The sequence below is a fragment of the Danio rerio genome, chromosome 4 (assembly GCF_052040795.2).
Source record: "Danio rerio strain M-AB ecotype USA chromosome 4, GRCz13ab, whole genome shotgun sequence".
Lineage (NCBI taxonomy): Eukaryota > Metazoa > Chordata > Actinopteri > Cypriniformes > Danionidae > Danio > Danio rerio.
The window spans coordinates 44,747,501-44,772,500 of record NC_141024.2 but is presented as its reverse complement, the minus strand read 5'-3'; the positions used below and the strand labels follow the sequence as shown (position 1 = coordinate 44,772,500).

General features: G+C 38.4%; 2 protein-coding genes and 3 long non-coding RNA genes across 8 annotated transcripts in view; 3 read left to right on the top strand and 2 right to left on the bottom strand.

The window, feature by feature from the left end:
- Positions 1-1,477, bottom strand: part of LOC148681370 (uncharacterized) — a 4,723-nt gene extending 3,246 nt beyond the window's left edge. Inside the window, exons 1-2 of the long non-coding RNA XR_015942842.1 lie at positions 1,422-1,477; positions 71-174 (exon numbers count right to left, since the gene is read on the bottom strand). This is a non-coding gene — a long non-coding RNA (uncharacterized LOC148681370). The remainder of the gene's footprint in view (positions 1-70; positions 175-1,421) is intronic.
- The window catches only part of LOC100332612 (NACHT, LRR and PYD domains-containing protein 3), a 59,862-nt gene extending 47,963 nt beyond the window's left edge, over positions 1-11,899 (top strand). For all 3 annotated transcript variants that reach the window (XR_015942536.1, XR_015942538.1, XR_015942537.1), the window contains exons 12-14: positions 8,966-9,029; positions 9,316-9,442; positions 10,087-11,899. This is a non-coding gene — a long non-coding RNA (NACHT, LRR and PYD domains-containing protein 3). The remainder of the gene's footprint in view (positions 1-8,965; positions 9,030-9,315; positions 9,443-10,086) is intronic.
- Positions 1-25,000, top strand: part of LOC148681268 (uncharacterized) — a 482,092-nt gene that overhangs the window by 288,978 nt on the left and 168,114 nt on the right. The window lies entirely within an intron of this gene.
- LOC141377041 (uncharacterized) overlaps positions 1-25,000 on the top strand; it is a 441,555-nt gene that overhangs the window by 323,257 nt on the left and 93,298 nt on the right. The window lies entirely within an intron of this gene.
- LOC148681369 (uncharacterized) lies at positions 1,766-8,504 on the bottom strand. The gene is made up of 3 exons (XR_015942896.1): positions 8,321-8,504; positions 5,666-7,214; positions 1,766-5,585 (listed from the first exon to the last, which is right to left on the bottom strand). It is a non-coding gene; the product is annotated as an uncharacterized LOC148681369 (long non-coding RNA).

The following is a 25,000-nucleotide window of genomic DNA, read 5'->3' as shown; positions in this document are numbered from 1 at the left end:
AAACTCACAGGTTGTAATAGTTCAATGACATAATGTTGACAGTATGTGTTTAAAATAATTGCAAACAAACCTGTTCTGTCTTGAGATGTATGACAGGCAATCATCGTCCTCATCTGTCTACCAGTCAGAAATCAGTTGCATGTGGATGTTTTAGTCGAGCTTCCTCATATGCATCTATAATAAAACATCACATTGTTGTTAACCTCCCGTAAAGAAAAGTTCAAATCCTGAAATACTATCAAAGTTGATTAATGGCTATAATACCTATAGTGTAAATAATCAGTACACAGAAGGTTGCACAAGATTTATTCGGAGATTCATGCAGAGTGACAGCCTTATGAATCTGAGACATAGATTTGTAAGATGGCCAAGCACATGCTTTATTCTGTACCCATGAAGATTAACCTACCATTGTGAAAAATGTTTGATGATGATAGCCAATAACAATAAACCATTTCAGCTGTTTGTGAAGCAATTAGTAATGTAATGTCTGAAAAGTTCAATCTATGTTGAAAATATATCAGCAGTTTACAGCTTATAATGGACTTTTAGCACACAACTATAACATGCCTGTTCACGTTCAAAAGAGTGTGCCATTGACTTCTTTGGTCGTGATGTACTGCAAAATGATCTCACTAACCTTTGTTAAACAAGAACAATGAGACTTAACCAACAAATATTGTTACCCATTAATTTAAATCAGAATTTATCACCGTCAATAACATAAAAAACAAACAAAAAAACATCAAAATCTGCTTTAAGACGTTCAGTTTTACATTAACTGACCATTACAGCTTGAACAAAAGATATAATTGATTCACATAGGCTAACACATATGAATTTAAGTGCATAGTAATATATTTCTCTTGGATAATTTAAAGAGAATAGTAAACAGTCGAGTTTCGATCACTTTTCGTGACTAACTGCATAAACAAGATAAACAATAATATTTTATTAATCCAAAACGATTAGTTTTTATTTACACATAATCACAGAATTAATACTGTTGGATAAGTATACGCCTGTACAATGATTTTTTCAACATCCACGGTACTTTATAATGTTAAATCAGGAAAAAAACACGTTGCCATGTTAGTTAATGGATTCGTCTACAGAAACTTTCTTTAACGCAAAGTTAGCATACACACAAATTCGTTTCATGTTTCTTTAAAATAATTAAAATAGTTTTCAGTTACTACACACGTTACAATCTAACATTGTGTTAAAGGAAAATGAACTTTCAGGCGTGTTTGTAACTGTTAGCGTTAGCATACATTAGCTCCAGTCGTGTTTCTTAAAGCAAGTTACATTTCGTATCAAACTGTTTTAAATTACTAAACGCTGTTACAACCAAACACCGTGGAAATGTTTTAAGCTCTAAATTCGCTAATTATACAGTACACAAGCAGTAAAAAGCTTACCTTTCTGACCGGAATTCACGTGAAGTCTTTAAAAAAAAAAAACTTTTTCTTCTTGTGATCTTCGTGCCATGGTGGTTGACAACCAGCTTTTTGGAGCATTACCGCCACCGTCTGGATTGGAGTGTGGATCATGAGTTTAGTCACGCATGTGTTTATTATGAAACCAACTTCTGCTTTAAAAAAAAAAACAGTCAGCACAGGAGCGTGCTATCTCAAAAATAAGCGAATTTTACATAGTTTTTCTCTAGATGACATGTATAATCTATTTATAAATAATATTGTTTTGTTTGCGTCTAAACATTGCGAACATCCACACTAAATATTCTTTTTTTTGTTTTCGTACCATGAATATTTTCTCAAATTATCATTAAACGTGGAGCTAACAGATTACTAGATAAATAAAGGACTTAATCGGTTGCCATCAGCCTTAATCGGTTGCCATATGGTTGACCGGAATCGGGCCAGTGCTTTACAGCCGCATCACAACCGCATGTGCGCGAGCGAGCTGCGGGCCGCACTCGGCCCGGATAACACTCGCCGATGCCGAGTCGGAGCCGGAGGCGCCGGAGGGCAGCCGAGCTCGGGCCGATTACTGCCTGCTATCTGAAAAGAAAGATGTTTTGTGAAATTGTATAGCCTCATACAATGCTGAATCCATTGATAAGATCAGCTGTGGACAATTGTTATTCTGATGACTGATCGAAGACTTTCAGAGGACTTACAGCATGGCACCCTTAGATTCGGCACCAAAGTGTGGGGTGTTTGCCTCACAGGGGTTCTTGCTTTAAAATGCAAAATAGAAGTCTTTGGTCATCTCAGGTTTTGACCTAATCGTTGCCCTCCTTTGTCCACGCTTGATGTGATCTGGAGCATTCATTGTTATAGGTCCACCTAAGATTAGAACAAACGCAAAGAGAACCACAGTTAATTTTAGAATTTTTATCAGTTTCACATTCAATCATGTCGAATTAATGTAAATGCACCATCTTGCAATATTAATTCTGGAAGCCACATGATGTTGTTGGTGAGATCTGAATTGCTGTTGTTGATTTCAGCACATTGTGAGTGTGTAACACCTAAAAACTGCTCTCGCTGTTGAGTTTACACAGTCTGCTGTATCCTGAGCATTACCTCCCAGTTCCGCTGGGAACATTTTTCTGAATTAATTAGTGATTTATCACTAATTTCAGTTCACAATCTAATGGGCCGATACCCAAAATTAATTTTTGCTCTCATTACAGTCAGATCTGTTGACAGAAATCATTTCACCCTTTTGGTGTTCTCTGCTTAACAGTTGTCATTTTATGGTGTGGCTTACAAATTAGATCATTGTAGATCTTTTGGCCCATAAAACTTTGGTAACTCTGAATGTTATCATATCCATCCCCCTTTCATTATTTTTCTGGTGAGTATAACTCTCTGATCAAATTTTAATTGTAGGTGGTGTTTTCAGCGAGGATTTATTGTTTTATAATCAGTTATGCTATAGTATAGTTCTGTCAGTGTTTTCATTAAAGCATAAAGAAAGCAAACCTCCTCAAGATGAATGTTTCATCTTTGATCTTTAGTGCCATGATTGGTGATTATAATATAATGTACATTATTGTTTATTCCTAATGTAATTATATTATATTAAACATAGTATGTAAAAAAATATTATATCTGGTCTCTGGAGAGTGTTTTAGAACAACAGTTCATTTTAGCTGAATGCTTTTATCTTGTGATCAGGGCTGTGTTTGCCTGTAGGTTGCATGGAGAACAAAAGGGTCAGCAAAGGCTTATGGCCAAATGGAAGAATGTAATTGTTTTATGCAATTACAGCAAACACATTCTGAGTATCTTATAATCACTGAGGTGAAATGTCTTTGCTCACTGTCAGGCCATTTGAATATGAAAAGGTTTGAGCAATCGGGAGGTCTAAGAGCTGATTTAAAGCTAAAATGTCTTATCTTAGAATCCAATTTCTATCTTTTATTTTTAGTCTGTTTCGAGACTAAATTAAAATATAATGGATATTTTAGTTGATCAGCATCATATTTGAATTTATCACCATTAAATTTAAATGGCAAATTTCTGATTTGTAAAGGCAGAGTTTTCATTATAGCCTATTTGTCATTTTTGCAATCAAATCATTCTGTTCTGCTCACCTTTATTTTTCACATGCAAATGCCTTAAAACAGATTGTTTTTATTTATCCAATTCAAAAGTTTTGCAATTGTTTATAAATCTTAAACCATTTTTTCCTTTTTTATAAAACAGTAGATTAAAACAATGGATAGTTTTTTACTTAAACTTTTAGGATCTAATTTGTGACTCTCCACTGAGTCCCAGAATATCATTTGGATGATGCTATTCCAATTTAAGCTTCAACTCTTGCTGCCTAGCAGACAAAGAGATTCTTTAGAGCAAGGCATTTATCTATACTGCTGCTATCATGTCCCTGATAATCAAAGGGGTTTTGTCTAATTCTCAACCCCACTGGATAACGCATTCCGGTCTAACATTTTTGAGCATTTCCGACTCATTCTATCAATGTGTTTATATAGGGTGCGTCCCGCTTTCCCTTAACATTTCTATTAGGCAAAGAAGAATTGACTTACCACAGCAGCTAAAGATAGAAAAGAAGATCCAAACCTCTTGCTTGATATAAATCCATTTTGTGCTGGAAAGACGTAACTCGCCTGGGTTGGGATATCACGGAGATGGGTCACCATTTTGTAGGGTCCAGCCAGTTGGTCCAATGACGGTATCCAATGGTGGATGAAGGTTCACTGCATGTTGGGTCTTTCCAGGGCACAATGTTGATTTATATTAAACTTAACTCATATCTGACTCCAATTTTAATATGAGGTGGTTTGGAAAGTTAATATATTTATCCTCGTTTTATCTGTCTCCAATTATAAAACATTGAGAAGGTTATTTTGTTTCCTTTCACATTATTTAAGATTATGATTGAATATTCTCTTCGGTTCATCATTTTATGTTATTCTCGTTCATTGGGATTCCTATAACATCCTGAATCTTGTACCGGCAGAGTATACAATTTCTTAAGCACAAGCATGTCAGTCTTGGTCCCTAAACAGTGGCGATTGACCACTATCCTAAAACGGCAGAACCCTACTTACCCAGATTAGGATATTTTTATGCGGTCCCCATAGATCTGCTACCTCCTAAATCAAACAGAGCTATTTAGTCATATAGTGATCATTACTATAGAATTAAGCAGACCAGTCGTACTTAAACTATTTGTAACTTTGAATAATCACTAAACTATCTAAATAGTATTATAAGTTTAACAGGTGAAGGACTATCCCCTTAGATATCCTTTTACAGTCTAAGTATACATGAATTAATGCCAATGTGTTAGTCGGAGCTCTTAAGACATCGTATAGCGTGCCGCAATGCTCCGTCTACCGTGCTTTAGTCCGCTACTAACCTGTACAGGGGCTTGTGGTATTATGAAATTACTACAATCTACTAGAGATAACACAAACTCTGTTTGAATAATTCAAAACATAACAATTTATTAGTCAGGTATTATGTCAGTATTATGCCAATTCAATCAGTCAATTTATAAACGATCAATAAAGACATCAAGTTATCAAAGATAAATCCAAGATTAAATGATGCATTCCTGACTTCAAAATATACATAACATGGAGTGTATGCTCCATGTTATGGGCTGATCTGGGTATGCAGAATCGCGCCGAGCATTTCTCAAACCTTACCTTAAGTAATCCAAGAATCCCCTCAAGGAAAGGGGTGTGTGCATAACAAAAGGCATTTGCATTTAGTGCTGCCTGTGGGAAAGTGGTTCAAAAGATGCCTGAAGTTATATATTTATTGTTTTGATCAGGGCCGGCCTAGGCCTAGGGCGGCAGTATAGAGAGGGCAGCGTCCTCGATACCTCCCTTACCACCCGCATCCTCAGTTATGTCCGCGACACCTCCCTCACCACCCGCGTCCTCAGATATATTCGTGCATAGACAGAATAGAGAGGGCGGCGTCAACGACACCTCCATCAGCATCCGCTTGTCTTCAGTTATATCCGCGCATGGGGTGGCAGAATAGATGTCTGCGACACCTCCGCGTCCTCAGTTATATCCGCGCATAGGGCGGCAGAATAGAGAGCGCCGTGTCCGCGACACTCTCCTCCCTCAGCACCTCCGAGTCCTCAGTTATATCCGCGCATAGGGCGGCAGAATAGAGAGCGCCGTGTTCGCGACACCCTCCTCCCTCAGCACCCGCGAGTCCTCAGTTATATCCGCGCATAGGGTGGCAGAATAGAGAGCGTGGTGTCCGTGACACCCCCTCCCTCCCTCAGCAACCGCGTGTCCTCAGTTATATCCGCGCATAGGGTGGCAGAAAAGAAGTCCGCGACACCTCACTTCATTTTCATAACCGGTCACTTTCGTTTTCACATTGGGGTTGAGGGCGGCGTGATCGTCCTCTGCCTAGAGCGGCAGTTCAGCTTGCTCCGGCCCTGGTTTTGATTATGTCTATTTCTGAGAGAATGAGACCATTGTACCAGACGCAGTCGAGACATTTCAAATGATATCAAACATGATAGATAAAGTCACTTGGGTTAATTTAAAACATTCAGACATTGAAATGACCATATGTGTGAGGTGGGGTGGTTGAAGTCGAGTTTCAGTGGATTCAGATGGAAATGTAGCGGGAACTGGTTCTTTCCCGTATTCCCACCTGCTGGGTTGTGAAGCAAATGGGCTCTATGCACGGCGGCGCGTGACGCATTTCCGGTAAAATTTAAGACCCCGAGCCTACTTCCGCCGATCGTACAGTACAGTGCTACAACAGGAGCGCTACTGATAAAAACGAATAATGTTTTGGACAGTTGTCTTAATGTTTTATGCCATTTTAGCCCACTTATATATGTTTATATTAGCTACATAAATATGACATCTAAACGTTTAAAAGTGTCATTTCAAAGACATGAGAACAGTACTTGTAGATACCACTGCTGTGTTCAGCAATGCACAGCGTCAAAAATTGAACTCTTACCTTAGTTTCCACACGTTTCCAAAAGACAAAGTCGTGCAGAAGAGGTGGGTTGTTGATATTAAACGTGAGAATTTTACAGAAACAGAAAAAAAACAAGAGTGTAGCTGACAATTTCAGTCTAGAAAACTGATCCAGGCTCGAGTGCCAACCGGATGCAGACATTTAAAGAAAGGAGCTTTTATGGCAAATAATAGTTTGTTTTCATTGCCTTTGAAGTAAAAAAAAAACTGAACATTAATATACATAAACATTTCTTAAGCTACTTTCTAATTGCAATTTTTAAATTCAGAATAAAGACCTTTATTTTATTCACTGTACATATAAAATATAATTCACTGTATGTAATTTGAAATAAAAGTTGTCAAAAAAAAGTAACATTTTGAAAAAAAATATTTTATTCAGATGAACAGAAACAATAACATTGAATCAGTTGTTTTCTTGAATCAGGTGCTTCTTCTGTAACTTGTGCATAGAGAGGTATTTGGGCTTATACGTAATAAATAAATAAATAAATCACCCCTCTGTTTCATGGAACTTAACACATTATTGATCAATTCCAAACAATAGTTCATGTGACAACACACATTACACATTTCAGAGTAATCGGCTGTCTGGAAAAGCAAAACAACCAAATGTTTGCATATCCCACTCTCAGCCACACAAGAGCAGGAGCTATTAACTAGCAGACGATGGCATGGATTTTCTGACGGATGTCCACTCCAGGATGGAGTAACACATAAAATTTTCTAGCTCTGAATCTCATAATGTTACCTAGAAAACAGAAACAAGAATATTAATAGGTTTTTAAAGAGAGTCATTAAAGGCAGTTCACTCAAAACTGAAAATTCTATTTCCTCATCCTTCACTTGTTCCAAACCTGTTTGAGTTTCTTTCTGATGTTTAACACAAACAAAAATACTTTGAAGAAAGCTGGAAACTTGCAACCACTGATATTCATAGTAGTTCTTTTTCCTACTATGGAAGTCGATGGTTACAGGTTTTCAGCTTTCTTCAAAATATCTTCTTTTGAAAGGCATCTGCAGCAATATCATCAGGTTAAACTACACAGTAAATCATTAATTTAAATTATTTTAAAAGTAGCTCCCTTTAGTCACACTTTAAAATAAGGTTTCATTAGTTAATGTATTTACTCACTATTAAAATAACTATTTAATATTTAATAGTTAGCATCGTTAAACTAATTTACTAATGAATAAAAATCCAAAGTCATGCTTGTTAACATTAGCTATTACATTGTGAGTTAACAAGCACAATGAATAAGCATTTGTTCATTAACATAAAAAACTAATAAATATTGCAATAGACAAATTGTTGATGTGAAATTAACTAATGACACCTTATTGTTTTGGGTCACCCTCCTATTTAATTACAATGTTATAGACTAAATAGAAAGCATGCTATCTACACTGTTACACTGCATCTGACATCTCCACTGTTTCAGCAATAAATCTCAGCATTGACACAGTGCTATTTGTCTGTTGTGGATGGAACGGCATTGTATTATTTTATTCCTACTATATCTTGCTCAATAATCATGCTTACAAGTTAAGACAGCATCTGTGTTTCTGTAATTATGCGAACTGAACAGTGGTGGTCACTTTAGAATGTGTGAATGGGACAGAATTTCACATGTATGCTGTCCTACTCTCAGCTGGTGAGGAGACTCCGATTTCTTCATAGATCTATCGGTAGTAATGAGCTCTCACTGAGATCTTATTCCTGCCCTGTTTTTACCTGACACTTTGAGACAGAATTACGTACACATATGATTATTTTTACTTACGTGATAAAGCTGCAGATGGACGGATCGTAAGAGTATTAACGCTAAAGTTAGCCTTCAGGCTAGCTGAACTTACCTTCATAATTGCACAGGCAGGAAGATGCATAAAACTTGAAACCTTTCTCAAGTTTGCTCTGCGGTGTTGTAGTGCACACCCGGACAATCATTTGCACATTGTTGACCATAATTTACTCGCAAACAGCGAGTAAATATTGACGACTCTGCTATAATACTGTTTACCTCCGCTTAAAATCATCCAGACCGAAAGCTGGACCGCGGCCTTACAAAAAACGCGGAAGTAATGCGTGCATATAGCCCATTACGAACACCTGACCTGCAGTGCAGCAGAATTCAGAGGTAAGCGTGTTTTTAGATGCTTTAATGTTTTATTTACCCCCCGATTTTGTTTTACACACAGTGTATCTTAAACGTGACTTTTGAGGTGTAGTGTTTCGAATTTTAAAGCATTTAAAACTTTCCAATTTGGTTTTTAGTCTTGTTTGCGCTCCGGTGACGCGCAGCTAACCTCGAGGTAATGTCACATGTTTGACGTTAGTCTCAAGCGTTTTTATGGCAAATTCAAGAGCAATAAACTCCAAACACAGTTTAAAGTTACTGAGCAACGTTATAAAACAATATCCTTTTATACGCTGTATCATTAGTGTTATTATTACAAAGTGAACTGCTGTCGTTTCACTGTTGTTGTTGTTTTTGCTTTTAGACATGTAACTTACTCCAGAGACGCACTAACTTGCACAGCATTGAATGGAAAAGGCTTTGTCCATGTAAGTTTACTTTACCTTTAACAGCTATCTGTTAAATCTTATTGGTGCTTTGGCTGGTAATATTCTCTTTCTAATCTGTTTGTTTATTGATTGTTAGGCTATGTTGTGATATTAGCCTACATTGTTATATTGATATTATTATTGTGAAATCATGTTGTGATGTTATACTATGTGACAGTATTGGGGAACAAATATGTATTTAGTGAGAAATTAATGCTTAAATTACACTTTGTATAGTAGCAGATAAGAGGTGTAATGGGTTTTAACTTTCTGGGTTTTCTGGAAGGTCCAGTTGAGGGACATCAAGAACACGCAGATGGCCTAAACCTGTGTCAGCCTGGACAGAATGCAGTTCTGCTACTCCACGACAAGGCTTTTGTATGGATGTCTGACTACTACTGTGTTCTCTAAAGGTATTACTGGAGCAAAACAACAGCACCTGTTACAGTGAAATTTATATTCATAAAAATAGTGATACATGTGTAGCAGGTCCAGTACATGTGATATCATTGAGAAGTTGTTTTTATTAAATGTCATTAAAACAAATAAATAAACATGCTATTTAAATAAATCTAAATATTAAAAACTTGAGGATTAAGATGAGAAATGAAATGAATCATCTGTCTTGCGAAAAGGGTCTACTTAAGAATTCTGGTGTTTTCCAACTGAAAGGGATAGTTCACCCAAGAATGAAAATTTACTCACATTTTACTCCCCAAATGGTTTAAAACCATTATGAGTTTATTTTGTTGAACACAAAAGAGGCTATTCTGAAAAAAAACTAAAAACCTGTAAACATTGATAGTAGAAAAAAATACTATAGAAGTCAATGGTTATAGATTTGCAGCTTTCTTCAAAATATCTTCTTTTGTGTTCAACGTAGTCAGTAAATGACGACAGAATACAAATTTTAAACTATCCCTTTAATTCTCTGTTTATTGAGTGTGGCGATTATTATAAGACAAATTTGGATTCAATAAAAAATAAATATTTGAATTTCACTTTGTATAATAGCAGATACCAACTTAGTTGTAACCTCGTATTTCATTTATTGCAGGTTTTCTGGAAGCTCCATTTGAGGGCATCAAGGACATAGTGATGGCCTAAACCAGTGTCAGCCTAAACAGACAGAAAGACATCTATTGCAGTTCTGCTACACAAGACCAAACTCTCTGCTTTTGTATGGATGTCTGACTAGTACGGTGTTCTCTAAAGGTATAACTGGAGCAAAACAACAGCATCCGTTACAGTGAAATTTGTGTTCATAAAAGATAGTGATATATGTGTAACAGGTCCAGTACATTTGTCATAAAGGTTAAATCACAGTAAGTACTGTAAAAATAACTTGTTTGCCTTTGCCACAACAGGTCATGGTGTGTGCTTACTGCTCGTGGTAAACACACATGCTGATCTGATGCGGGAGAGATATACGCAAACACATTTGTATTTACTGTTTTGTTTTGCCTCACTAAAGTGTTGTTGGAGCTTGGTAGGTTCACAGTTGAAATCACTGAAGTCACATGGAACGTTTTGACAATGTGTTTTGTGCCTTATCTTGACAATGACCATCTTGGGACCAATGCTGTCTGTAGAGGATGAGGAGCATTTAATCTAAAATATTTTAGTTTGTGTTCTGAAGATTAACAGGTCTCTGGGATGACACAAGTAATTAATAACAGAACCTATATGAACACTTAATGTGACATGTAATAGTGAAATAGTGGTCCTACATTCACAAATGTGAGCCATTATTATAAGACCCATGTGAACATGCAATTTTTATGATACTACTAATAATAATGGAATAACAAATTGCTTTTACTGTTGTGTTTGTGAGAGAGAATCAAACTATATATTCTACACATTTTCTTGATGATTTACTGAAATATTTGTCTACATGTTCCACTGTTACAGGTGCTCAGTTTTGCTGCAGTAATGCTAAACACAATAGATGTACTTTATGCAAAAAAACAACAACAAAAAACTACTAAATATTTAGCATGCAGACCTGCAAAGTGAAGGAGTAATGTCAGGTTTAGATTATAGCTTGAGTTTTCACTATTGTGAAAGTGAAGCCATTCATTCACAATGAATTGGAATAGCAAACCTCATTATTGATTTTGTAGGAAACTCACCTGGTGTTTGAGAAATAAATATGTATTTAAGTGCTAGACTGATATAGATGTTTTAGTGTTTTACACTTGATTCTTTGTCCCAAGTGCCATCTTTTACCTCAAGTGTTTCTCTCAACCTATAAAACCTCAAACAGATGTAATGTATTTCACTTGTGATTCTTAGTTGTGAGTGATGTTTTTTATTTTATTTTTTACTGCAGCCACTTTAAAAATGGGTATTTTGTAAACTTTGTAAACGGAATTGTATTTTGGAGACTGTGATGGTTGAAGCGTAGTTTAGTTACTTAGTTTAATTTAGTTAGTATCTGTCTTTCTGAAGACGGTAACACTTTACAATAAGGTTGTATTTGTAAGTGTTAATGTATTTACTAACATGAACAAAGAACAATAAAGCATCTTTCATATAAAGAAAGTACAGTTCATGTCAGCTCAGTGCATTGATGTTAACAAGCATACATTTTGATTTTAATAGCATCGGGACATATTTCAATTAATTAAATGATTAATAAATGCTGTACAAGTATTTGTTCTTTGTTCATGTTAGTAAACTTTAACTTTAATTCATGAAACCTAATTAAAAAGTGACTAATTGTATGCCTTTTTCTGTATTTGAGTGTACAGCATGTATAGTAACCTGCATGGTTTTAATGAACTATGTATGCTGTAAATGTTGCTGTATATTTAGAATAATTGAAACAATGAGGTGTGTATTAAATAAATTGATACACAGACTAAGTTGTGTATTTGTGTCGTGTATTTTTTATTAGTAAAAATTTGTTTGCTATATTTATGGACTTTGCGTTGTATGTAATTTCTATTTAACTTACGTTGAAATGTATGACGGTGAAACAACGTCACGGTATCAACGTTGATCCAATTTGCACAATCGAAAGGTAATTCAACCTTTATTCAACGTCTACAAAACGACCACAATTCACCCATGAAGAAGGTAAGAGTGAAACAACGTTGTGATTTCAACGGTGAATCACCGTCGGTGGTCCGACGGTGAAACAACGTCACTATATAAACGTTGATCCAATTTGCAAAATCGAAAGGTAATTCAACGTTGATCCAACCATAGACCTGACGTTGATTCAACGTTGAATCACCGGCTGGGATATAAATAAACTTGCCTTGCCTTGCCTTGCCTTACCACTGAACCACCAATGCTGATATGCTCAAACATCTGTCCTAGTGGGGTGTGATTGCTGCAAGGCTGTTACCCGGAGCTGGAAGATTAACTACACAAAACAGTAATTGCATTGGCCGGAAATCGGACCCAGGTCTCCTGTGTGTGAGGCGAGAATTCTACCACTGAACCACCAATGCTGATATGCTCATACTGCTCTCCTAGTAGGGTGTGATTGCTGCAAGGCTGTTACCCAGAGCTGGAAGAGTAGCAACACAAAACAGGATTTGCAGTGGCCAGGAATCAGACCCGGGTGTCCCGCATGGCAGGCGAGAATTCTACCAGTGAACCACCACTGCTGATATGCTCATACTGCTCTCCTAGTGGGGTGTGATTGCTGCAAGGCTGTTACCCAGAGCTGGAAGAGAAGCAACACAAAAAGGGAACTGGGTTGGCCGGGAATCGGACCCAGGTCTCCTGTGTGGGAGGCGAGAATTCTATCACTAAACCACCAATGCTTATATGCTCATACTGCTGTCCTAGTGGGGTGTGATTGCTGCAAGGCTGTTACCCAGAGCTGTAAGCGTAGCAACACAAAAGATGATTTGCATTGGCCGGGAATCGGACCTGGGTCTCCCGCGTGGCAGGCGAGAATTCTACCACTGAACCACCAACGCTGTTATGCTTCATGCAACTGTCCTAGTGGGGTGTGATTGCTGCAAGGCTGTTACCCAGAGCTGGAAGAGTTGCAATACAAAACAGGGTTTGCGTTGGCCAGGAACCAGACCAGGGTTTCCCACGTGGCAGGCGAGAATTCTACCACTGAACCACCAATGCTGATATGCTCACACTGCTCTCCTAGTAGGGTGTGATTGCTGCAAGGCTGTTACCCAGAGCTGAAAGAGTAGCAACACAAAACAGTATTTGCATTGGCCAGGAATCGGACCCAGGTCTCCCGCGTGGCAGGCGAGAATTCTACCAGTGAACCACCACTGCTGATATGCTCATACTGCTGTCCTAGTTGGGTGTGATTGCTGCAAGGCTGTTACCCAGAGCTGTAAGAGTAGCAACACAAAAGAGGATTTGCATTGCCCGGGAATCGAAACCGGGTCTCCCGCGTGGCAGGCGAGAATTCTACCACTGAACAAACAATGCTCATATGCTTATATTGCTGCCCTAGTGGGGTGTGACCTCTGCAAGGCTGTTACCCAGAGCTGGAAGAGTAGCAACAAAAAACAGGAATTGAATTGGCCGGAAAACGTACCTCCCACGTCACTAATGGGATTTTTACAACTGAACCACCAACGCTGATATGCTAATACTGCTCTCTTAGTGGGTTGTGATTGCTACTCACTAGGGGCTGTTACCCAGAGCTGAAGGAGATTAGCAACACAGAAAAGGAATTGCATTGGCCAGGAATCGGACCCGGGTCTCCCGTGTGGGAGGCGAGAATTCTACCACTTAACCACCAATGCTGATATGCTTATATTGCTGCCCTAGTGGGGTGTGACTGCTGCAAGGCTGTTACCCAGAGCTGGAAGAGTAGCAACACAAAACAGGATTTGCATTGGCTGGGAATCGCACACAGGTCTCCAGCATGGCAGGCGAGAATTCTACCACTGAACCACCAATGCTGATATGCTCATACTACTGTCCTAGTGGGGTGTGATTGCTGCAAGGCTGTTACCCAGAGCTGGAAGAGTAGCAACACAAAAAGGGAACTGCGTTGGCCGGGAATCGGACCCAGGTCTCCTGTGCGGGAGGCGAGAATTCTACCACTAAACGGCCAATGCTGATATGCTCATACTGCTCTCCTAGTAGGGTGTGATTGCTGCAAGGCTGTTACCCAGAGCTGGAAGAGTAGCAACACAAAAAGGGAACTGCGTTGGCCGGGAATCGGACCCAGGTCTCCTGTGTGGGAGGCGAGAATTCTACCACTGAACCACCAATGCTGATATGCCTATACAACTGTCCTAGTGGGGTGTGATTGCTGCAAGGCTGTTACCCAGAGCTGTAAGAGTAGCAACACAAAAGAGGATTTGCATTGGCCGGGAATCGGACGAGGGTCTCCCACGTGGCAGGTGAGAATTCTACCACTGAACCACCAATGCTGATATGCTCATACTGCTGTCCTAGTTGGGTGTGATTGCTGCAAGGCTGTTACCCAGAGCTGGAAGAGTAGCAACACAAAAAAGAAATTGCATTGGCTGGGAATCGGACCCAGGTTTACCGCGTGGCAGGCAAGAAGTCTACCAGTGAACCACCACTGCTGATATGCTCATTCTGCTCTCCTAGTGGGGTGTGATTGCTGCAAGGCTGTTACCCAGAGCTGAAGGAGAAGCAACACAAAAAGGGAACTGCGTCGGCCGGGAATCAGACCCGGGTCTCCCGAGTGGCAGGCGAGAATTCTACCACTGAACCACCATTGCTGATATGCCTATACAACTGTCCTAGTGGGGTGTGATTGCTGCAAAGCTGTTACCCAGAGCTGGAAGAGTAGCAACACAAAACAGGGTTTGCATTGGCCAGGAAACAGACCAGGAACTCCCACGTGGCAGGCGAGAATTCTACCACTGAACCACCAATGCTGATATGCTCATACTGCTCTCCTAGTAGGGTGTGATTGCTGCAAGGCTGTTACCCAGAGCTGGAAGAGTAGCAACACAAAAAGGGAACTGCGTTGGCCGGGAATCGGACCCAGGTCTCCTGTGTGGGAGGCGAGAATTCTACCACTAAACCACCAATGCTGATATGCTCATACTGCTGTCCTAGTGGGGTGTGATTGCAGCAAGGCTGTTACCCAGAGCTGTAAGAGTAGCAACACAAAAGAGGATTTGCATTGGCCGGGAATCGGACCCGGGTCTCCCACGTGGCAGGCGAGAATTCTACCACTGAACCACCATTGCTGATATGCTTATACAACTGTCCTAGTGGGGTGTGATTGCTGCAAGGCTGTTACCCAGAGCTGGAAGAGTAGCAACACAAAACTGGGTTTGCATTGGCCAGGAACCGGACCAGGGTCCCCCAAGTGGGAGGCGAGAATTCTACCAGTGAACCACCAATGCTGATATACTTATACAGCTGTCTTAGTGGGGTGTGATTGCTGCAAGGCTGTTACCCAGAGCTGGAAGAGTAGCAACACAAAACAGGGTTTGCATTGGCCAGGAACTGGACCAGGGTCTCCCACGTGGCAGGCGAGAATTCTACCACTGAACCATTAATGCTGATATGCTCATGCTGCTGTCCTAGTGGGTTGTGATTGCTGCAAGGCTGTTACCCAGAGCTGGAAGAGTAGTAACACAAAAAGAAATTGCGTTGACCGGGAATCGGACCCGGGTCTACCGCATGGCAGGCAAGAAGTCTACCACTGAACCACCAATGCTGACATGCTCATACTGCTCTCCTAGTGGGGTGTGATTGCTGCAAGGCTGTTACCCAGAGCTGGAAGAGAAGCAACACAAAAAGGGAATTGCGTTGGCCGGAAATCGGACCCAGGTCTCCTGTGTGGAAGGCGAGAATTCTACCACTAAACCACCACTGCTGATATGCTCATACTGCTCTCCTAGTGGGGTGTGATTGCTGCAAGGCTGTTACCCAGAGCTGGAAGAGAAGCAACACAAAAAGGAAACTGCGTTGGCCGGGAATCGGACCCAGGTCTTCTGTGTGGGAGGCGAGAATTCTACCACTAAACCACCAATGCTGATATGCTCATACTGCTGTCCTAGTGGGGTGTGATTGCTGCAAGGCTGTTACCCTGAGCTGGAAGAGTAGCAATACAAAACAGGGTTTGCATTGGCCAGGAACCAGACCAGGGTCTCCCACGTGGTAGGCGAGAATTCTACCACTGAACCACCAACGCTGATATGCTTATACTGCTCTCCTAGTAGGGTGTGATTGCTGCAAGGCTGTTACCCAGCGCTGGAAGAGTAGCAACACAAAACAGGAATTGCATTGGCTGGGAATAGGACCCGGGTCTCCCGCGTGGGAGGCGAGAATTCTACCACTGAACCACCAATGCTGATATGCACATACTACTGTCCTAGTGGGGTGTGATTGCTGCAAGGCTGTTACACAGAGCTGGAAGAGTAGCAACACAAAACAGAATTTGCATTTGCCGGGAATCGGACCCGGGTCTCCCGCGTGGCAGGTGAGAATTCTACCAGTGAACCACCAATGCTGGTATGCGCATACTGCTGTACTAGTTGGGTCTGATTGCTGCAAGGCTGTTACCCAGAGCTGAAAGAGTAACAACACAAAACAGGAATTGCATTGGCCGGGAATCGGACCCGGGTCTCCAGCGTGACAGGCGAGAATTCCACCACTGAACCACCAATGATGACCCATGCTGTTCTTTGCTTTTATGCTTTGTGGGTCCTAGGAGACAGCTCAAACTAGTCAAGCATGTCAGGTTGGCCGAGTGGACTAAGGCTCTGAGTTCAGGACGTAGTCTCTCCTGGAGGCGTGGGTTCAAGTACCACATCTGACAAACCAAATTTTTGGCTACGCGTTCAGGCTCAGTTCTTTAACTCTTTGGCGCCATGTCCGAGTGATACAGTAACACTGACAAAGCACAGCATCAATCTCTTTGAGCCAAAGTTCATGCACCGTAGCAGTGTCCCTGGCAGACTTAATGGGAACTTTAGACTGAAGGTTTTAAGGCGTTTCCGATCAAGGTATTGTCCACAAAAACTCGAAGATGCATATGAAAAAAAAACAATGGACGAAGACTTTAATGCAAGTGAACCGAAAGGGGATCAAAAGAACTATCTTGGAATGCCATGTAGTGGAATGTTCTGGGATGCCATTGATTTTTAAGGCAATGGGATTCGCAGGACTTTTCGTCAAATCCTCGCACAACGTTAATTCATGACATTTGACAGATCCATGCCGAACGTCAAGCGACAATGTGATAGGAATGGAGGCATCTTACCATCATTGCTTCAGACTCAGGAAATGTTCTTGGAACTTCACGCCGCCAGGCCTCCAGAGGAGCTGTAGCTTTTTTCGCCCTGGGGAAGCATGATCCACACGGAAGGGGATAAAAAATGCCACCCAGTCATCTAAGCGCTTCCATGTGCCAAAAGTTAGCACGCTGCCCCATGTGAGGCTCGATCTCACGACCTTCAGAATATGAGACTGACGCGCTGCCTACTGCGTCAACGAGGCAGACTGCTAGACCTGGGCAAACTGTGAAACACCAGCTTCCATGTCACGGTGCTGCGGTCTGGCTTCTAGGAGACAGCTCATACCAGTCAAGCATGTCAGGATGGCAGAGCGGTCTGAAGCGCTGTGTTCAAGCTGGGGAAAAATTGTCCAACAAAGAAGGGCAAGAAGGGAAGAAAGGTGGGAAGAGAAAAAGGGAAGAAGAGGGGGAAAATATGAAGAAAAGAAAGGGTGAATTCTAAGCTTCCCAGACACGCCTTCCCTGCACCTGCTTTACGTCATGCATAGTGATACTGTTCTGTGTTAAAACAACGCAATTTGAGTTACATTGATTTCTATTGCAGGTGCTCACCAAGACCGGGGTTCGAATCCAGTTAAAGACGCTTTATTGTTATTGGTTTATTATTACTCAATAAACTAACTGTTTGAATGTGTAATGCTCCAAGGTAAATAAAATATGTCTAAGCACTTTATTCTTGTGTTTTTTGACATTATTTCATGAAAAATAAAGCATACCAACTTGAATGTGTCATTATTTAGTAGTTGTTGTAGCATTATGCTTATGGTTATTATTGTTTTGTATTTTAATGTACAAATGATCTATAGAAATGTCATAGAGTATATAGTGAACACACACACACACATAAACATATACATATATATATATATATATATATATATATATATATGTGTGTGTGTGTGTGTGTGTGTGTGTGACTAGTGTGTATAGTGTATTTGGAATTAAAAGTCAAGTAGTCAGTTATTTATATATGCATTATTTATCTAACAATTGTCAACAGAACAGTAATGAATATAGAGTAGAAAATGTAAAAATAATAAATTAGTTATTAATAATACAGTATTAACAATATAAATAAACAATGTTAATAAAACAGAACATAATACAAACAGAAACCGACACAAAGTGGACTTAAAAGTCAAGGACATTTATTAATCCAATATTTATTTAACAATGGTCAATGTGAGGGACCGCGCCAGCACGTACAGTAAGGGGCATACAAAAAAGAAGATTTTCAAAAATAATTATTTTTAATAAAGTCAAAAAGGTTCACAAAAAGTTCAAATATAAATTAATTAAATAATTAAATCAATTGAAAGAACAAAAAACTAAACAAGGAAAACAAACTGAGTTCAAACCAAACAAATCATGTCTAAACCAAAAACAGAACTCCATGAAATGACAAGACAGACCACATTTATAGCACAGGGACTAGTCCACATTAAACAAGAAGGGGGAGACAAAAACATACAATTTACAAATACAATAAACTAAGCCAAACATTTAAATACAAATCTAAATAAAAGTTAAAGAAATTATAAATAAGGCAAAACTAAATATAAATCTGAATAAACAAACATTGCAAATCATTATTGAACCTAAACTAAACATGAGCTCTCCCTCCAAGCCATTAAGCCAATGGTATCGGCAGGCGGAACCAAAAGACGGCCTCTTGCGGCACGTCGGACCTTTACTTGGGCGGACCACACCCGGAAACTCTGTTCCTCGTCAGCACTGCAGCACGGTAACTTAAACTCAAAAGAAAACTAAATTAACAAAACATACAGTACAGATAACCGATTTTGTGTGCACCCAAAATAGTAATAAATGTACTGTGGAAAATAAAGAAAGGTAATGAGAAACTGAAAGTGTATGAGTCTTATTTAAATCAGATATGAATGAAAAGAAAATGTATAAACACAATAACTGAACTGTGACCAATAAATAATCTTAAATAAATAAGTATAACGTGTGTGTGTGTGTGTGTATGTGTGCGTGCATGCCTCACTCTCAATGTGTGGCCACCACACTGGCCATCACAGTCAACAAAACAGTAATGAACATGGAATAAAAAATCTTAAAAATTAAATGTTAAATATTAACAGAATAAATACAAAATTAACAAATTAAATAAAATGTTAAATAAATTTAGAAACCGAAACAATAAGTGAAATAGAATAAATTTAACTATTATGGTTGTAACCTGTATACACTTTATACATACACACACATATAAATAATAAATAAGTTAAATAAAATGTCAACAAAATAAATAAACTATTTAAATAAAAAGTGCAATAAAACAGAATCAAACAAGGTAATTAAAGAACTATTATGGTTATAAACTGTATAAACTATAGACATACACATAAATAATAAACAGTTAAATAAAATGTTAACAAAATTAATTATTTTTATAAAATGTGCAATAAAATAGAAACCAACAAGTGAAACAGTATAAATTGAAGAACTATTATGGTTGTAAACTTTATACACTCTGTACACACACACATATATAAATAATAAATTAAATAAAATGTTAACAAAATAAATACACTATTTAAATAAAATGCGCAATAAAATAGAAACCAACAACAAGTGAAATACAATAAACTGTAGAACTATTATGGTTGTAAACTATATAAATACACACACATATATAAATAATAAATAAGTTAAAAAAAATGTTGACAAAATAAATTATTAAAAAGTAAAATGTGCAAAAAAAACAAGTGAAATAGAATAAATTGAATTATTATGGTTATAAACTGTAAACACTATACACACACACACACACACACAAACACACATAAATAATATAAAAGTTAAATAAAATGTCAACAAAATAAATACACTATTTAAAGAAAATGTGAAATAAAAATATAAACTAACAGCAAGTGAAATTGAATAAACTGAAGAACTATTACACTATATACACACACAAACAAACAAACACATTATTTTGGGTTGGTCCTTTTCATTTCCTCTAGCCACTCTTCTTTAGTTAAAGTTTCAGTCTGTGGGCAGTACACCCTGTACGGAACAAAATCAATGCCAAATGTCTTGAATTAAAAAGCTTGTTGAATATCACAAACTGAAATAAAATAATACAACGTATTAACAAGTTCTTGCATTTTAATGACTTGAATTCCATGGTTTGTATTTTTAGGTCCTGAAATTTAACATATCTGTTTATTTAAGCTGTGAATATTTCAACGAAACATATTTCAAACACGTTTTCATACTTAAAAATTCAATAATTCATATTCAAATTTCAGAATTCACTTACAAAATAATCAATACCCTTTAAAAATACGATGTATAATATTCAAAAGGTCATTTTCAGTTCATTTTATTTCAGTTCTAATATTCGCTTCCATAAATTCAGTGGATCAAATTCGACTGATAAAATTCAACATTACATCCGGGAACTGCAGGAGAAGCAATAGATTGCAGAGTGAAGATCGCCAGCTGCTCTAGCTTTCACCAGCAGGTGGAGATGGAATAATGTAAGATTTTTAACCCAGTAAACAGGCGAGAAAAGGCTAATAAAGGAACAAAAGTAGTATTTAATATTAATATCAATGCCTTGGACATTATAAATGATAAAAAGTATAAGTAAAATGAGTAAATGAGGTTTTAGTCATCTATATTTGCCCTTATGTAACGGAAGCCAGCTGGTGATCGCGTAAAGCTCACTCCTCGGATCAGGCCCGGATTGGCTAATCGGGAGGACCGGGAGAATTCCCGGTGAGCCGGTCCGTTTTTTGGCCACGAGGGCCGGTGTCCCTAGTTCCAGAATCTGTTGCTCTCAGCAGTCACACTTTTTAAAAATAATTTATTTATTTACTTGACCACAGCCTTCTTATTCATTATTTTACCGCAGCTCTGCTCTTTTTATCTATTTTCTCGTAGCCTCGTGCTGATGATATAACTAGATAAGTCACCGTTCAACATACAGCTGTTCTGGTACAGTGTGTAGTTCGTTAAATTATGACGCGGCCAACCTGGGTTCGATGCTTGTCTGAATAACAGTTTTTTTTTTTTTTTTTTCATTTTTATTGTTAAGACATAATACTGTAAGGGTTGTTGAACATTTGAAGTTCTAAAAGAGCTGTTTTCTCAAAAAAAGACGTGATAGTCTAATTAGAAACTGAATTGGAAATAACCTTATTTTAATATAGTCAGTGGTGAACTGAGGTGGGCCGGTCTGAGGCTTGAAACTCCAGGGCTGAAAAGAGTCCCACTCCGGCTCTGCCTCGGATCCAGCCAGGGACAGACGTTGTTCTGCAATCTTATCGGAGCTTGTCTCCCATGCCGGCTCGCTCCCTGCTCGGACCGGTGCGGTTACTTGCACATAAACCGTCTTTTGATGAATATGATGTTACACATTGTCTATCTTTATTGACTCTTTCTTCCATAGACGCGAAGTATTATATTGACAGCTAAAGAATATAAAAGTAAGAGAAACAGGAGAGGAAATATTATAATAATAATAGAAAATAGATAAACATTGACAGGGCTAAGAACAATTACGAACAAAGATATTCAAAACCAGAGAGATTTTATGAGAGTGTCACAAAACCATACCACCCTGTGCATGTGTAATAGTGGTACGTTCCAGGAAGTGTTTGGCTGCAGTTGGTGAGAGAGGCTCACCAGATTTTCTTTGTTTATTTTTGGTTTTGTCTTAAATACATTTTTGTTAAACTTTTTTGTTTGTTTAGTTTGTCCTCCTAGCAGCGTGAGCTGTTCGGGAGGAGTGTTTTTTATTTAGTTTTTTTTTTTTTTGCAATGAACGGATCTACGGTGACAGACCTGGCAATGGCGGACGGAGTTGAGAAGGCAAATGACAATGGACTGGACAGACGACAACGAGAAACAAACCAATCGAAGAAGGAAGCAAGGAAAAGGATTTATCTAAAAGAAGCAACGGTAACAGTGGACATAGGACAAGCAACCGAGGTGAGAGCAATGGATGTAATTAAAGCAGTGACGGAGAGGATTGGGGATGGAAAGATTTTGGCCGTAAGACCAAAACACAACAAGGAATATGAAGTAACACTTGAAAGAGAGGAAGATGCTGATGAGTTAACGGACGAATTGACTATTAAAGGGATAAACTGTGCAGTTAAGAGGCTACAAAACCGTGATTATGTTGTCTCCTTCATGCATCTGCCTGTCTATGTTGCTGATAAAGATATTTTAGAAAAATTGGATCATTGGGGAGTTTGTCCCATTTCAAAAATTAAAAGAAGGTTTTATCCGGGCACAAATATTGAAGATGGGACGAGGTTTGTGAAAACCAGATTCCCCAAAGAAGTGGCGTCCCTCCCGTACAGCACAAGAATAGAGACAGCAGAAGGTCCACAATACTTCAGGGTGATGCACAGTCATCAGGTGAAAACGTGCAGGCTGTGCATGAGCCCAGATCATGTGGTAAAAGACTGTCCTGATTTTAGGTGCTATAAGTGCGAGGAAAGGGGGCACTTTGCAAAGTTTTGCACTGCTGTGAAGTGCCCGGATTGTAATAAGGTTCTAAATAAATGTGAATGTTGGATGGGGGAAGAGGAGGAGGAGATAGAGCAGCAGGTAGGCAGGCAGATGTATGAAGGAGACAATATCCAGTCAGAGGACAAAACAACAACACAAGAAAAAAGAACAGAATCTGAAAGTGAAAAACTACAAGAGAATGAGACTAATGGAATAGACAGAGTCACGGAACAGGAAGGGACAACATGGACACAAATGGATATGACTGACAGTTTAAAGAGTGTTTTGGAAGCAGCAGAATTGAGCGATTCGAATAATAAAGACTTGAATCAAGGACAACAGGAAGACACATTTTGGACACAAATGGACATCACAGACAGTTTTCAAAAGGCATTGAACACAGAGGAGACAAAAGGCCAAAGTAATGACGAGCAAGCCGATTTAGAGGGACATTTACAAAAGGATGGAAACAAAGAGACACAGGGGAAATCATCAAAAAGGAGAAGATCGTTAAAGATAAAACCTAATTTAGAGACTGCAAGAAAAAAAACTGCTAAAAGATGAAGAAATTGAATGCGCAAATAAGTATGAGCTGCTAAAGGGCTTGGAAGATATGGACTGAGATGATGTTTTTTATGAATGTTTTTATGTCTTTTATGAATGTTTTTATATTTTTTATGGTTTTAGGAATTGTGTCTTTTAATGCAAGAGGGCTTTTAGACATCAGGAAATTTGAAAAAGTGAAAGAAATGTGTAAACGAGAAGATGTGATTTTACTACAAGAGACAAACTGGAGGGAAGAATGTATGAACGAAATAAGAAAAAGGTGGAGTGGGGAAATGTTATACAATAATGGGGATGGGAGGCTAGGGAGAGGAGTTGCAATTTTATTAAAAGAAAACAGTGGGGTTTTATGTAAAACAATCTATAATGACAAAGAGGGAAAGTGTATGATATGTGAAATGGAGTATGAAAAGAAAAAAGTAATTATGGTGAATGTTCACGCCCCAACAGAGGAGAACAAAAAGAAAGAGTATTTTAATGTACTTAGAGATTATTTAAAGAAACACGAAATAGTTATTATCATGGGTGATTTTAACACTGTTTTTAGTAAATTAGAAATGGCTGAGGGAATGGTTTTTAAAACGGATAAGGGGAGAAAAGAACTGAAAATATTGATGGAGGAAATGAATTTAATTGATGTGTGGAGAGAAAGGAATGAACAGACAAAAGAGTACTCAAGAAGACAGATAGTGGGGAATTTTTGTTGTCAAACAAGAATAGATTTTATTTTATGCACAAGAAATGTTGAAGGGTTTATAAACAAGATTAAATATGAAGAAACAAGTCTGAGTGACCATAAGCCACTTTTTATGAATCTAGACTGGAGTAATGTGAAAAGAGGGCCAGGGGTATGGGTTTTAAACACAGCGGTTTTAAAGAATGAAGACTATGTTTTAAGTGTAAAGGAAATTATTCAAAAGGAAAAAGGGAATGAAATCTATAATGAGGACAAAAGAATGTGGTGGGAGAATGTGAAGTATTTAGTTAAAAAGTTTACGATAAAATATTGTAGACAATTACAAAATTGTAAAAAATATAAGGAAAAGGAGCTGAAAGAAAAACTAGAAAACGAATTGAAAAATGAGAATGGAAAAAATATACAAAAGATAAAAGAACTGCAAGAAAGATTGAAAGAAATGGAGGAGGAGAAATTTGAAGGTGCAAGATTAAGAAGTAAAGCAAAATTTACAGTAGAGGGGGAAAAGTGCACTAATTTTTTCTTTGATCTAGAGAAGAGAAGAGGGAAGTCAGAAATGATTAGAGAAATAAGGAGCAAAAATGGGAACGTAGTAGAACAACATGAGGAGATTTTGGAAGAAATAAGATCATATTATGAGAAATTGTTTTGCACAGAGGGAATAAAAGAAAAAGAAAAAGGGGAATTACTAAATCTAATAAAATCAAGAGTAGAAGAAGGGGAAAAAAGAGAATGTGACGAGGAGATAAGAGAAGAAGAAATAAAAAGAGCAATTAGTGGATTAAACAAAAAGAAAAGTCCAGGAATAGATGGGTTGGGAAGTGAATTTTATATTGTTTTTGAAGATATTTTATCTAGTATTTTAAAGGAAGTATATGATGAGATTTTTGAGAATGGTGAGATAAATAAAAGAATGGGGATGGGCTTAATGAAGGTGATATACAAAGGAAAGGGGGATAAAGTAGATTTAAAAAACTATAGACCTATAAC